The sequence below is a fragment of the Pongo pygmaeus genome, chromosome 5 (assembly GCF_028885625.2).
Source record: "Pongo pygmaeus isolate AG05252 chromosome 5, NHGRI_mPonPyg2-v2.0_pri, whole genome shotgun sequence".
Classification (NCBI taxonomy): domain Eukaryota; kingdom Metazoa; phylum Chordata; class Mammalia; order Primates; family Hominidae; genus Pongo; species Pongo pygmaeus.
Window position 1 is genome coordinate 70,775,523 of NC_072378.2, and position 13,760 is coordinate 70,789,282.

The 13,760-nt window shown below is 35.4% G+C and overlaps 1 long non-coding RNA gene across 1 annotated transcript in view; it reads left to right on the forward strand.

Moving 5' to 3' along the window:
* LOC129039171 (uncharacterized) overlaps nucleotides 1-13,760 on the forward strand; it is a 38,325-nt gene that overhangs the window by 8,862 nt on the left and 15,703 nt on the right. Inside the window, exons 2-4 of the long non-coding RNA XR_008503277.2 lie at nucleotides 261-391; nucleotides 1,907-1,975; nucleotides 6,085-6,120. This is a non-coding gene — a long non-coding RNA (uncharacterized LOC129039171). The remainder of the gene's footprint in view (nucleotides 1-260; nucleotides 392-1,906; nucleotides 1,976-6,084; nucleotides 6,121-13,760) is intronic.

The following is a 13,760-nucleotide window of genomic DNA, read 5'->3' on the forward strand; positions in this document are numbered from 1 at the left end:
AGTGGTTCACAGTGTTTGAGAAAACAAAATTGGAACAGTAAGACTCGGAAAATAAATGTGCTTCTTCAAGTTAGCTAAGACTGGCTTTTTTTTTTTAAGAAAAAATTCCTCAAAAGAATATTTTAGCTAGTTATTTGAAACTGTTGGGAATGTGAATCCAATGATCTGTCAAGAACATATATCAATAGTGACTGCTATTCTCCCAAGAAATAAATGAAAACACAAAATGTTCTTATTACAATGTTTTATGTGCCCTTCAGAATCTCGAGCTATTAGAAAGGCAGTTCTGGGAAACAATGCAAATACACAGGGTGATGTCCTTCTCCCCATCATCCCAGTGTGAAACTTGTGGTCTCTTAGGAAGATTCTGGGCTAGGAAAACAACAGAAAGGTAGGCAGCGGTTTGTATTGTGTTAACCCCATAACCCTGAAGCATTTTTTCAGGGCATTTTAAAATATGCTTTGTGTTGGTTAGCGCATGAATTTCAATGAAGGTCATTGCATCTTTTTCTTTTTTCCTCCCTAGAAAGGGCATTAACATGATTGCTTGTAAATAAGAATGAAGACTATTAACTAATGTACAGCCATTTGTCTCATATTACTCCTTTAATACTCTTTTCCTCAAAAAACAGAGTAAGTTTTCATGAAGGATGAAAAGGCATTACATGATTGTATTTCGTTTTAGTTTCTAATTAAACGTGCTTAAAGAGCCAAAGAATTGTCTTTGGCAGGTTAGATGAAGACATGCTGGGGACCAAGTTATTTTTGGCTGTCAGAGGCTTTCTTTTTAATACATGGTAGATTTGACTCTATGAGGTTCATCAGAAAGGCGTAAATCTCCTTCTGTAAATACTTATATGTTTTAGTTGCTACAGGGATCAGGAGGGAAAGAGGATTACAGGTTACGTTGTAAATGTTCTATACTTCTTTATATTTGTACAGTTATTTTGTTAATAATAATTTCCTTCTAGTCATAAAAGTGATATCTGTTCACTACTTAAAATATGGAAAATTCAGGAAAATATTTTTAAAAATCTGCAGACACTACCACTGACAACATAGGTCAACTTCCTTCTAATCCTTCTATAAAACAGGTCTCACTATATGCTTGATTCTACCTTCTGGCTCTACCATATTGTGATCATTTACACATTCCATCAAACTTCTTCCAAATCAAGGTTTAATTTTTGTTTGTTTGTTTGTTTGTTTTTTGAGATGGAGTCTTGCTCTGTCACCCAGGCTGGAGTGCAGTGGTGCGATCTCGGCTCACTGCAACCTGCGCATCCCAAGTTCAAGCGATTCTCCCGCCTCAGCCTCCTGAGTAGCTGGGATTACAGGTGCCCACCACCACACCCGGCTTTTTTTTTTTTTTTAATAATGGCTGCAGTATGTGTTTTAAATGGCTGCACTAAACTCAGTTCTATAAGTGATTCTGTTTTTTTTCTCCTCTATAACACCTAGAGACATATGATGTTCACAAGCCAATGAGTTCTGATGCATACATTGATAATAAAGGCTATGGTTTATGCAAATTTTCCTCCTTGGGGATTTGCCATTGCTCTGTCCCTTTCCTTCATACTCACAAAATGCATTATAATATGAGTAAGAGTAACATTACAGAGATAACCTTGACTCTACCCTAATTTATTAAATAATGTTCAAAGTTTGGTACCTTTACTATGAGTAGTAACAAATTTCTTGTGACACACCTCACAATTGACTTTGGTATTATGTGACATCTCAGATGACTAACACTAAATTCAACTAAATGCGGTTGTCATGCAGCAATAAATGTCCCTGCTATCGAATATTCTCTAATTGTTTCCTTCTGATAACTGTCTAAAAGTAGACCTACTGAATTGAAGGACATTAATTCTTGATATAGATTGCTAAACTTGCTTTCTAGAAAAGTTGTTCTGATTTCTAACCTCACATTCAACAATACTGGGTGTTGGAATTAAGTTTCGCTGATTTGGTAAGTAAAAAATGTAGTCTTTAAAACAAGAGTATTTGAAATTGAGTAATTTAATCTTTCTCCTCTTGTTTAGTTTTCTTTTCTTCCTCACCTTTCCCTCTTTCCTCCCTTCGTATGTTTCTCCCTCCTTCTCTCCTTCCATCCCTCCCTTCCTCTTTTTTCTTCTATGAAATATCTATTCATATTCTCTGCCAACTTTTCTATTTAGGTTTTAAGATTTACATGAGCTCTTTATATATTAGCTATATTAAACTTTTTGTCATAAATCTGTGTCAATTATTTTCCTCAGTGGTGTGCTTTTAAAACAATATTTACTTTTTCCTCATGATAGAGATTTCATTTCAGTTTTCCATACTCTTTCTTGTTGTAGGAAAAATTGAAGTTATATTCTCCATAGTAAAATGTATACTATTTCGGGGGACATTCATTTTAATGTCTTTATAATTAGAAAGCACTTTCCCTTCCTGAGACCTGATAAATATCCACCTTTTTTTTTCCCCCAGGAGTGTTTGTGTGTGTGCTTTCAGGTTTTTTTATTTTTATTTATTTTTTATTTTTTATTTTTTGTTGTGTGTGTGTGCTTGCTTCATACATGGTCTTACTCTGCAGCCCAGGCTGGAGTGCAGTGGCATGATCATGGCTCGCTGCAGCCTTGATCTCTCCTGGGTTCAAGGGATCCTCCCACCTCAGTCTCTGGAGTAGCTAGGAATACAGGCACATGCCACCAAACCTGGCTAATATTTTGTATTTTTTGTAGAGACAGATTCCCACTATGTAGCCCAGGATGGTCTGGAACTCCGGGCTCAAGCCAACATCCCACCTTGGCCTCTCAACGTGCTGGGATTATAGATGTGAGACACTGCACCAAAGCCTCAGTTTTTAACATTAAAATATTTCATCATTCTACAGTTTGCTTTGTTTTTATAGCATAAAGGGAGGAATTATTTATTTCAATTGGTTAAAAAATTATCTCACACCGCCAATGATTGTCTTTTATGGCTTTACTCATTTGTGATGCCAACTTTATCTCATATAGAACCTTTTTATTGTCACTCTTTTTTTTTAAATTAGAAAAAATTCTTTAAAAACTTTTTTTTAGTGACAGGTTCTCACTCTGCCACCCAAGCTGAAGTGCAGTAGCGCAATCACAGCCTCCATCTCCCCGGGCTCAAGGGATCCTCCTGTGTCAGCCCTCTGAGTAGCTGGGATTATGGGAGTGTGCCACCCTGCCTGGCATTGTTTTGTTTTTTAATCTACTAGAATTGGCTTATGGTCTATCCATTCTCTACCATCGTTATATCTATTTTCCCATCCCACTGGGACAACCTTCCCCTATTTAGCTTTCAATCTTTTTTTTCTCTCTCGTTTATTCCTCTGATAAACTTTAGAATTGCTTTGCAAATATACTCTCTATCACAGCCACACTCTAAGTATTTATATTGGGATTTTCATGGATTACATTAACCTTATTTTCTTCCCATTTAGTCACAGATATGTTCTTTTCATGAAAGTATTTTTATTCCTTTTACAAGCTCTTACAGTTTTCATTGTATTGGTCCCACACAATTCCTTTAAAGATTATTCTTGTAATTGTGTATTGTGATATTGTGCTTATTGTTGTGAGTGGGATATCTTCATCATATTTTGATTGGCTATTATTATTAGCAACAGGATTGATTAGCAATAGGATTAGCTAATCCTATTAGCAATAGGATTGATTTTTGTATTTTTTTTCACCTTGGATCACTTAACTGAACTATGCTATTAAATCCAAAGCTTTCTTCAATGATTTCCTTATATCTATTTCCCTAGGTTTTGCTTTTGTTTTTGTTTTAACTAGAAAATTATTTACCATCCAATTACCATGTTTGAGGGATACCTGGTATAGCTATGGACCCTGTCCAGCAGGTAGATTTGACTGAGAAAATCCTATTCCATTCTACTAAGAATTGACTATAGATGTTATTATGAAGGGAAAAGGTTTGTACTTAGGCCTGTTCCCTCAATAAGTACACTAGACCACACATGTGTTTCCGTTTTTTTGTTTGTTTTGGCTACCACTTCTAGAATGATGGAAATGATGGTGGTAATAGTAGATATTCTTGACTTGTTTATGATACTTTTAGAGTAGCATTGTTAAGCCATATGATGTTAACTGTATGTTAATGATAAACACATATTCTTTATGATGTACATGAAATATCATTTTAATTCTGAGCTTATTCAGCAAGTTTTAAAATCCAAGAGAGTTTATTAAATTTTATCAAATTATTTTGCAGATCAATTGAGATGTTTATATATTTACTTTGCAATCTACTGGTGTGATATATTCATTAGGGTTTATATGCATGAATTCTTTAGAGCAATCTTTAAATATTTAGGCTAAATTATTATTTTAATACAGCTGAGTTAAATATGTAAATCTTTTATTCGTACTTTTGCATCTATACTAAGTATTTTTAGGTTTTACTGTGAGGGTGATCCTAGCTTTGTGAAGTGAGTTGGAATGTTTCCTATTGTTTTTCTATGTACAAGAAGAGTATACCTCATAGTGATGGATTTGTTTCTTGAAAACTGAAAAGCGCTTATTGATTTAAAAAAAAACTCTGCTCTGCAGCTGTCTTGAATTTAGTTATTGAAAACCTTTTCGGTTTCAATTCTTCAGTATATAGTTGTCTATTTAGGTTTGGTAGACAACTTTCTACTCCATTATCTTTGAATCTTTATTACTAAGATTTTCAAATTTGTTAAACTGATGAATTTGTACTAATACTTTTAAAGTAACATTTTAAAATAGTCTTTAAATCTGTTATTAAATCCTTTTAAGACTGTAAATTCTTTCTTATTTCTAATTTTGTTTATTTGTTTATTTTTTTCTCTTGATTAAATCTGCTAGGACTTTTGTACTACGGTTTGTTCTTGTCCTTTTTGTTGTTGTTGTTGTTTTTATTTTTGGGACAGAGTCTCACTCTGTGCCCAGGCAGGAGTGCTAATATTTTGTATTTTTAGTAGAGACAAAGTTTCACCATGTTGGTCTCAAACTCCCTGCCTCAAGTGATCTGCCCACCTCAGCCTCCCAAAGTGTCAGGATTACGGTGTGAACCACAGCACCTGGCCTGTTCTTTTTCTTTAGGAATTTAGTACTGTAGTTTATTCGTCAACTTTACTATTTTTCTATTTTCTCATGCATTGATTTATATATTTATTTTTAATATTTTCTTCCTCTTGTTTAGATTCTTTCATTGTTCTGTCTTAACTTCTTGAATTGCACTTAAGTTGAATTTTTTAAAAATTCTCTTTTAGTTAGAGCAAAAACCATTTAGCCCACATACAGTATTTGCCTTTGAACACATTCCATAAGGTTTGATAAATAATGGTCCTATTTTCATTATTTTAAAACAAGTTTGTAATTTTACCTTGGATTTTTCTCTCCCATATAGCTATTTATTTGGGAAGTCAGTTATTAAGCTAATCAAGGAGACACCAGAGAACGGCAAAGCCCAATTTAAGGAAACTTTTAAAATGACACGGGAAATGAGGAGAGAAATTTTCAATGAAATACATAGCATAAATTAAAAAAATCAAAACTTCGGGAAACAATGGACGCACTTAGAGAAATGCAAAATGCTCTGGAAAGTCTCTGCAACAGAATCGAACAAGCAGAAGAAAGAACTTCAGAGCTCGAAGACAAGGTTTTCAAAATAACCCAATCCAAAAAAGACAAAGAAAAAAAGAATAAGAAAATATGAACAAAACCTCCAAGAAGTCTGGGATTATGTCAAATGACCAAACCTAAGAATAATCAGCATTCGTGAGGAAGAAGAGAAATTTGGTAACTTCCAACGTGTTGGGATTTTTGATTGCTTAAACTTTAAAAAATATATAGTTTGATTGCATTGTGGTCTGAGAATACAGCTCCCTATAATTTCTGATTTGGGAACTTTTGAACATTTTCTTTGTGGCAGTATTTGTTAAATTTTTATAAAAAGTTATTCTATTCATCTTGAAAATAAGATAAATGTATTTGTTAGTTCTTAAAATAGAGGTCAGTATATCTGTAGATTCATCTTTACAAATTATAAATTTTAACCAAATATCTGTTTATCCAGCGCTAAGAGAGATGTGTCACAGTCACCCATAAGAAGGTAGTTTCCTTTCACATTTCTAACATTTCTAACATCCTTGATTTATGTATGTTGATATTATACTAATCAGCTTATAAAGTTGAATAACTATTATATTTTCCTTGTGAAGCATATTTGTATTAATATGTAATGACCCTCTTGGTTATCATTAATATCTTTTGCCTTTGTGTCTTTTCTGAAATTAGTATTTCCTGTTTTCTTTTGTGAATGTCTGATGTATATTTGCTCATTCTTTTATTTTTAACTTGTGCATATTATTTTGTCTTAGAGTGGCTTTCTAACTATCATGTAGTTCAATGTTTTTTAAACTGGATTTAAAGTATTTTTAATTATTCACAATTGTTACTATAACTAATATATTTACTCATATTTCTTTTCTCTGGGCTTGTGATTTTTCTCATGTTTTCTTAGTTATATTGCCTATGGCTTATAAGCTTTTATACTTTCTAGTATTTAGTTGTATTAAAGATTACCTTTGGGTTTTTCAAAATTGTGCTTTAATTTATATTTTCTAATGATTAGGATTATAAAAGAAAAGAGATTTTGTCTCCTTTCAGACAAAATGAGGAAGTTAGCTGTTTCCTTCTCTGCTTTGTCTTTCTTCACTTATGTGTTTCTCTTAATCTACAATTTTAGACCCAGATAAATGTCATTAAATTATTTTTTACTTTCTCTGTCTCCCTTCTGTTTCATAACCATATTAGCAATAGTTATTGAGATTTACCTTTCTGTTTACTGTTTTTGATGACTTCCTCTGCTTGAAGTCTTCATTAGGATTCATTGCTTCGTTCACAGAAGCACAACTTTAATATTGTCAAAAACCATACTTGGCTAGTTTGTTTTCCAAGCTCTTGCAAACCCAGGGATATAATTCTCTTTCCTTCATACCTGAGGGTCAAATTCTCTGAGAACACAGTTCTTCAGACTTTTATCCTCACAATTTTTTCCCTAAGACATGTTGCTGTGTTGTTTTCTATAATTTTGTTTGTGGAGAATAAAGTCTTATAAATAGCATGTGTTTCAATTTTATCAGAAATTATTATTTTTTCTTTCTTGGATGCTTAAAATAAGTTTTTTAAATAATTAACTTCAAGAGAAGAAGGCGAATCATGGCAGACGGGAGGCAGGACTAGATTGCAGATCCCACTCGGACGGATAGAGCAGCATGTGAAGTCTCTCATTGTGAACTCTTTCTCCAGAACGGCTATAGGAATAAATCAAGAAAGCCGAAGGGAACCCACAGACCCTCAGAAGGAAGCAGATTGCTCCTGAAGAACTCAGGAGACACCCCAAATACTGTGCTGGTATCCATTGCTGAGAGACTCACAAGCAGTTCACATCACAGGACTCTGCTCAGAAAACCCCCGGTACCAGCCCAGAGCCAGGTAAACTTGCTGGGTGGCTAGATCCAGAAGAGAGGTAACAATCACTACAGCTCAGCTCTCAGGAAGCCACATCCATAGGAAAAGGAGGAGAGTACTACATCAAGGGAACACCCCGTGGGACAAAAGAATCTGAATAACAGCCTTGAGCCCTAGACCTTCCCTCTGACACAGCCTACCCAAATGAGAAGGAACCAGAAACTAACTCTGGTAGTATAACACAACAAGGTTCCTGAACACCCCTGCAAAATCACACTAGCTCACCAGCAATGGATCCAAGCCAAGAAGAAATCCCTGATTTACCTGTAAAAGAATTTGGGAAGTCAGTTATTAAGCTAATCAAGGAGACACCAGAGAACGGCAAAGCCCAATTTAAGGAAACTTTTAAAATGACACGGGAAATGAGGAGAGAAATTTTCAATGAAATACATAGCATAAATTAAAAAAATCAAAACTTCGGGAAACAATGGACGCACTTAGAGAAATGCAAAATGCTCTGGAAAGTCTCTGCAACAGAATCGAACAAGCAGAAGAAAGAACTTCAGAGCTCGAAGACAAGGTTTTCAAAATAACCCAATCCAAAAAAGACAAAGAAAAAAAGAATAAGAAAATATGAACAAAACCTCCAAGAAGTCTGGGATTATGTCAAATGACCAAACCTAAGAATAATCAGCATTCGTGAGGAAGAAGAGAAATTTAAAAGTTTGGAGAACATTTTCGGGGGAATAATCGAGGAAAACTTCTGTGGGCTTGCTAGACATCCAAATACAAGAAGCTCAAACAACACCTGGAAAATTCATCTCAAAAAGATCATCACCTAGGCACATTGTCATCATGTTATCTAAAGTTAAGATGAAGGAAAGAATCTTAAGAGCTGTGAGGCAAAAGCACCAAATAACCTATAAATGAAAGCCTATTAGATTAACAGCAGATTTCTCAGCAGAAACCTTATAAGCTAGAAGGGACTGGGGCCCTATCTTTAGCCTCCTTAAACAAAACAATTATTAGCCAAGAATTTTGTATCCGGTGAAACTAAGATTCATAAATGAAGGAAAGATACAGTCTTTTTCAGACAAACAAATGCTGAGAGAATTCACCACTACCAAGCCAGGACTACAAGAACTGCTAAAAGGAGCCCTAAATCTTGAAGCAAATCCTAGAAACACATCAAAACAGAACCTCTTTAAAGCATAACTCTTGCAGGACCTATGAAAAAATACAATTAAAAATAAAAACAAAAAACCAAGGCTTACAGGCAACAAATAACACAATGAATGGAAGTGTACCTGACGTCTCAATACTAACGTTGAATGTAAATGGCCTAAAGGCTCCACTTAAAAAATAGGGAATTGCAGAATGGATAATAATTCACCAACCATCTATCTGCTGTCTTCAAGAGACTCACCTAACACATAAGGACTCACATAAACTTAAGGTAAAGGGGTGAAAAAAGACATTCCATGCAAATGGACACAAAAGCGAGTAGGAGTAGCTATTCTTATATCAGATGAAACAAACTTTAAAGCAACAGCAGTTAAAAAGACAAAGAGGGATATTATATAATGATAAAGGGCCTTGTCCAACAGGAAAATATCAAAATCCTAAATATATTATGCACCTAATACTGGAGCTCCCAAACTTATAAAACAATTACTAAGAAATGAGATAGACAGCAACACAATAATACTGGAGGACTTCAGTACTTCACTAACAACATTAGACAGGTCACCAAGACAGAAAATCAACAAAGAAATAATGGATTTAAATTATACCCTGGAACAAATGGACTTAATGGATATTTACAGAACATTCTATCCAACAACCCAGAATATATATTCTATTCATCAGCACATGGAATTTTCTCCAAGATAGATCATATGATAGGCCACAAATAAGCCTCAAAAATTTTAAGAAAATTGAAATTATATCAAGTACATTCTCAGACCACAGTGAAATAAAACTGGAAATCAACTCTAAAAGGAACCTTCAAAACTATGCAAATATATGGAAATTAAATAACCTGCTTCTGAATGATCATTGGGTCAACAATGAAATCAAGTTGAAAATTAAAAAATTCTTCAAACTGAATGACCATAGTGACACAACCTATCAAAACCTCTGGGTTACAGCAAAGACAGTGCTAAGAGGAAAGTTCATAGCCCTAAACGCCTTCATAGAAAAGTCTGAAAGAGCGCAAACAGACAATCTAAGGTCATACCTCAAGGAACTAGGGAAACAAGAACAAACGAAATCCAAATCCAGCAGAATAAAGGAAATAACCAAGATCAGAGCAGAACTAAATGAAATTGAAATGAAAAAATAATATAAAAGATAAGTGAAACAAAAAGGTGGTTCTTTGAAATGATAAATAAAATTGATAGACCATTAGCAAGGTTAACCAAGAAAAGAAGACAGAAAATACAAATAAGCTCAACTAGAAACAAAACAGGAGATACTGCAACTGACACTGCAGAAATACAAAAGATCATTCAAGGTTACTATAAACACCTTTATGTGCCTAAACTAGAAAACCAAGAGGAGATGGATAAATTCCTGGAATGATACAACCCTCCTAGCTTAAATCAGGAAGAATTAGATATCCTGAACAGACCAATAACAAGTAGTGAGTTTGAAATGGTAATAAAAAAAATTACCCACAAAAAATTCCAGGGCCAGATGAATTCACAGAAGAATTCTACCAGACATTCAAAGAAGAATTGGTACTAATCTTATTGACACTATTCCACAAGATAGAGAAAGAGGGAATCTTCCTTAATTCATTCTATGAAGCCAGTATTGCCCTAATGCAAAAACCAGGAAAGGACATAATCAAAAAGGAAAACTGCAGACCAATATCCCTGATGAACCTAGGTGCAAAAATCCTTAACAAAATACTAGCTAACTGAATCCAACAACATATCGAAAAGATAATCCATCATGATCAAGCAGGTTTCACACCAGGGATGCAGGGATGGTTTAACATACACAAGTCAATAAATATGATACACCACATAAACAGAATTAAAAACAAAAATCACATGATCATCTCAACAGACTCAGAAAACACATTTGACAAAATCCAGCATCGCTTTATGATTAAAACTCTCAGAAAAATCAGCATACAAGGGACATACCTCAATGTAATAAAAGCCATCTGTGACAAACCCACAGCCAACATTATACTGAATGGGGAAAAGTTGAAAGCATTCCCTCTGAGAACTGAAATGAGACAAGGATGCCCACCCTTATCACTTCTCTTCAACATAGTACTGGAAGTTCCAGCCAAAGCAATTAGACAAGAGAAAGAAATAAAGGGCATCCAAATTGGTAAAGAGGAAGTCAGAATGTCACTGTTTGCTGATGATATGATTGTTTACCTTGAAAACCCTAAGGACTCCTTGAGAAAGCTCCTAGAACTGATAAAAGAATTCAGCAAAGTTTCTGTATACAAGATTAATGTACACAAATGAATAGCTCTCCTATACACCAACAGCAAACAAGCAGAGAATCAAATCAAGAACTCAACCCCTTTTACAATAGCTGCAAAAAAATATATAATACTTACGAATATACCTAACCAAGGAAGTGAAATGCCTCTACAAGGAAAACTATAAAACACTGCTGAAAGAAAACATAAATGACACAAATGGAAATGCATCCCATGCTCATGAATGGATAGAATCACTATTGTGAAAATGACCATACTGCTGTGTCCAGAGTTGGTTCCTTCCAGTGGGTTTGTGGTCTCGCTGATGTCAGCTGCGGACCTTCACAGTGAGTGTTACAGCTCTTAAAGCTGGCACAGACCCAAAGAGTGAGCAGCAGCAAAATTTATTGCAGAGAGCGAAAGAACAAAGCTTCCACAGCATGGAAGGGGACCTGAGCAGAGTGCTGCTGTTGGCTGGGTTGGCCAGCTTTGATTCCCTTATTTGTCCCTGCCCATGTTCTGCTGATTGGTCCATTTTACAGAGTGTTGATTGGTCCATTTTACAGAGTGCTGATTGGTCCATTTTACAGAGTGCTGATTGGTCCATTTTACGGAGTGCTGATTGGTCCATTTTACAAACCTCTAGCTAGCTACAGAGTGCTGATTGGTGCATTTTTACAGAGCACTGATTGGTGCATTTTACAAACCTCTAGCTAGCTACAGAGTGCTGATTGGTGCATTTTACAATCCTCTTGTAAGACAGAAAAGTTCTCCAAGTCCCCACTCAACCCAGGAAGTCCAGCTGGCTTCACCTCTCACTGCCAAAAGTAATCTACACATTTCATGGAATTCCCATCAAAATATCACCATCATTCTTCACAGAACTAGAAAAAACAATTTTAAAATTCATATGGAACCAAAAAAGAGCCTGCGTAGCTGAAGAAAGACTAAGCAAAAAGAACAAATCTGGAGGCATCACATTACCTGATTTCAAACTACACTGTAAGGCCGTAGTCACCCAAACTGCATGGTACTGGTAGAAAAATAGGCACATAGACCATTGGAACAGAATAGAGAATCCAGAAATAAACTCAAATACTTACAGCCAACTGATCTTTGACAAAGCAAACAAAAACATAAAGTGGGGAAAGGAAACCCTATTCAACAATGGTGCTGGGATAATTGGTAAGCCACATGTAGGAGAATGAAACTGTATCCTCATCTCTCACCTTATATAAAAATCAACTCAAGATGGATTAAGAATTTAAATCTAGGACCTGAAACTCTAAAATTTCTAGAAGATAACATCGGAAAAACCCTTCTAGACATTGGCTTAGGCAAGGATTTCATGACCAACAATCCAAAAGCAAATGCAACAAAAACAAAGATAAATAGCTGGGACTGAATTAAACTAAAGAGCTTTTGCACAGCAAAAGGAACAGACAGCAGAGTAAACAGACAACCCACAGAGTGGGAGAAAATCTTCACAATCTATATATCTGATAAAGGATTAATATCCAGAATCTACAACAAACTCAAACAAATCACCAAGAAAAAAACAATATCATCAAAAAGTGGGCTAAGGACATGAATAGACAATTCTCAAAAGAAGATATTCAAATGGCCAACAAACATATGAAAAAATGCTCAACATCACTAATGATCAGGGAAATGCAAATCAAAACCACAATGCAATAGCACCTTACTCCTGCAAGGATGACCATAATCAAAAAATCAAAAAATAATAGATGTTGGCGTGGATGCAGTGAACAGGGAGCACTTCTACACTGCTGATGGGAATGTGAACTAGTACAACCACTATGTAAAACAGTGAAGAAATTCCTTAAAGAACTAAAAGTAGAACTACCCCATTTAATCCAGCAATCCCATTACTGTGTATCTACCCAGAGGAAAAGAAGTGATTATACAAAGAAGATAGTTGCACAATCATGTTTATAGCAGCAAATTCACGATCGCAAAACTGTGGAACCAACCCAAATGCCCATCAATCCACGAATGAATAAACTGTGGTATATAAATATATGATGGAACACTAACTCATCCATAAAAAGGAATGAATTAATGGCATTCACAGCAACCTGATTGAGATTGGAGAGTATATTTTATATATACATTTTTTTTATTATTTTTATTTTTATTTTTTTTGAGACGGAGTCTCGCTCTGTCACCCAGGCTGGAGTGAAGTGGTGCAATCTCAGCTCACTACAACCTCCACCTCCCTGGTTCAAGCAATTCTCCTGCCTCAGCCTCCTGAGCAGCTGGGATTACAGCTGTATGCCACCAGGCCTGCCTAATTTTTTTTGTATTTTTAGCAGAGATGGGGTTTCACCATGTTGGCCAGGATGGTCTCGAACTCCTGACCTCAGGCAATCTGCTTGCCTCAGCCTCCCAAAGTGCTGGGATTATAGGCGTGCACCACCGTGCCTGGTCTGGAGAGTGTTATTCTAAGTGAAGTAACTCAGGAATGGAAAAACCAAACACTATATGTTCTCACTCGTAAGTGGGAGCTAAGCTATAAGGATGCAAAAGTATAAGAAGGACACAATGGAGTTTGAGGACTCAGGGGGAAAGAGTGGGAAGGGTGTGAGGGATAAAAGACTACACATTGGGTACAGTGTATACCGCTAGCGTGATGGGTGCACCAAAATTTCACAAGTCACCACTCGAGAACTTATGTAATGAAACACCAGCTATTCCCCCAATAACCTATGGAAATAAAAAATTTTAAAAAATTAACTTTATTTTTTAACAGAACATAACTCAAGGTAGTTGTATTTTATTTCTTTCCCATTGATTTCTGCCCTTAATAT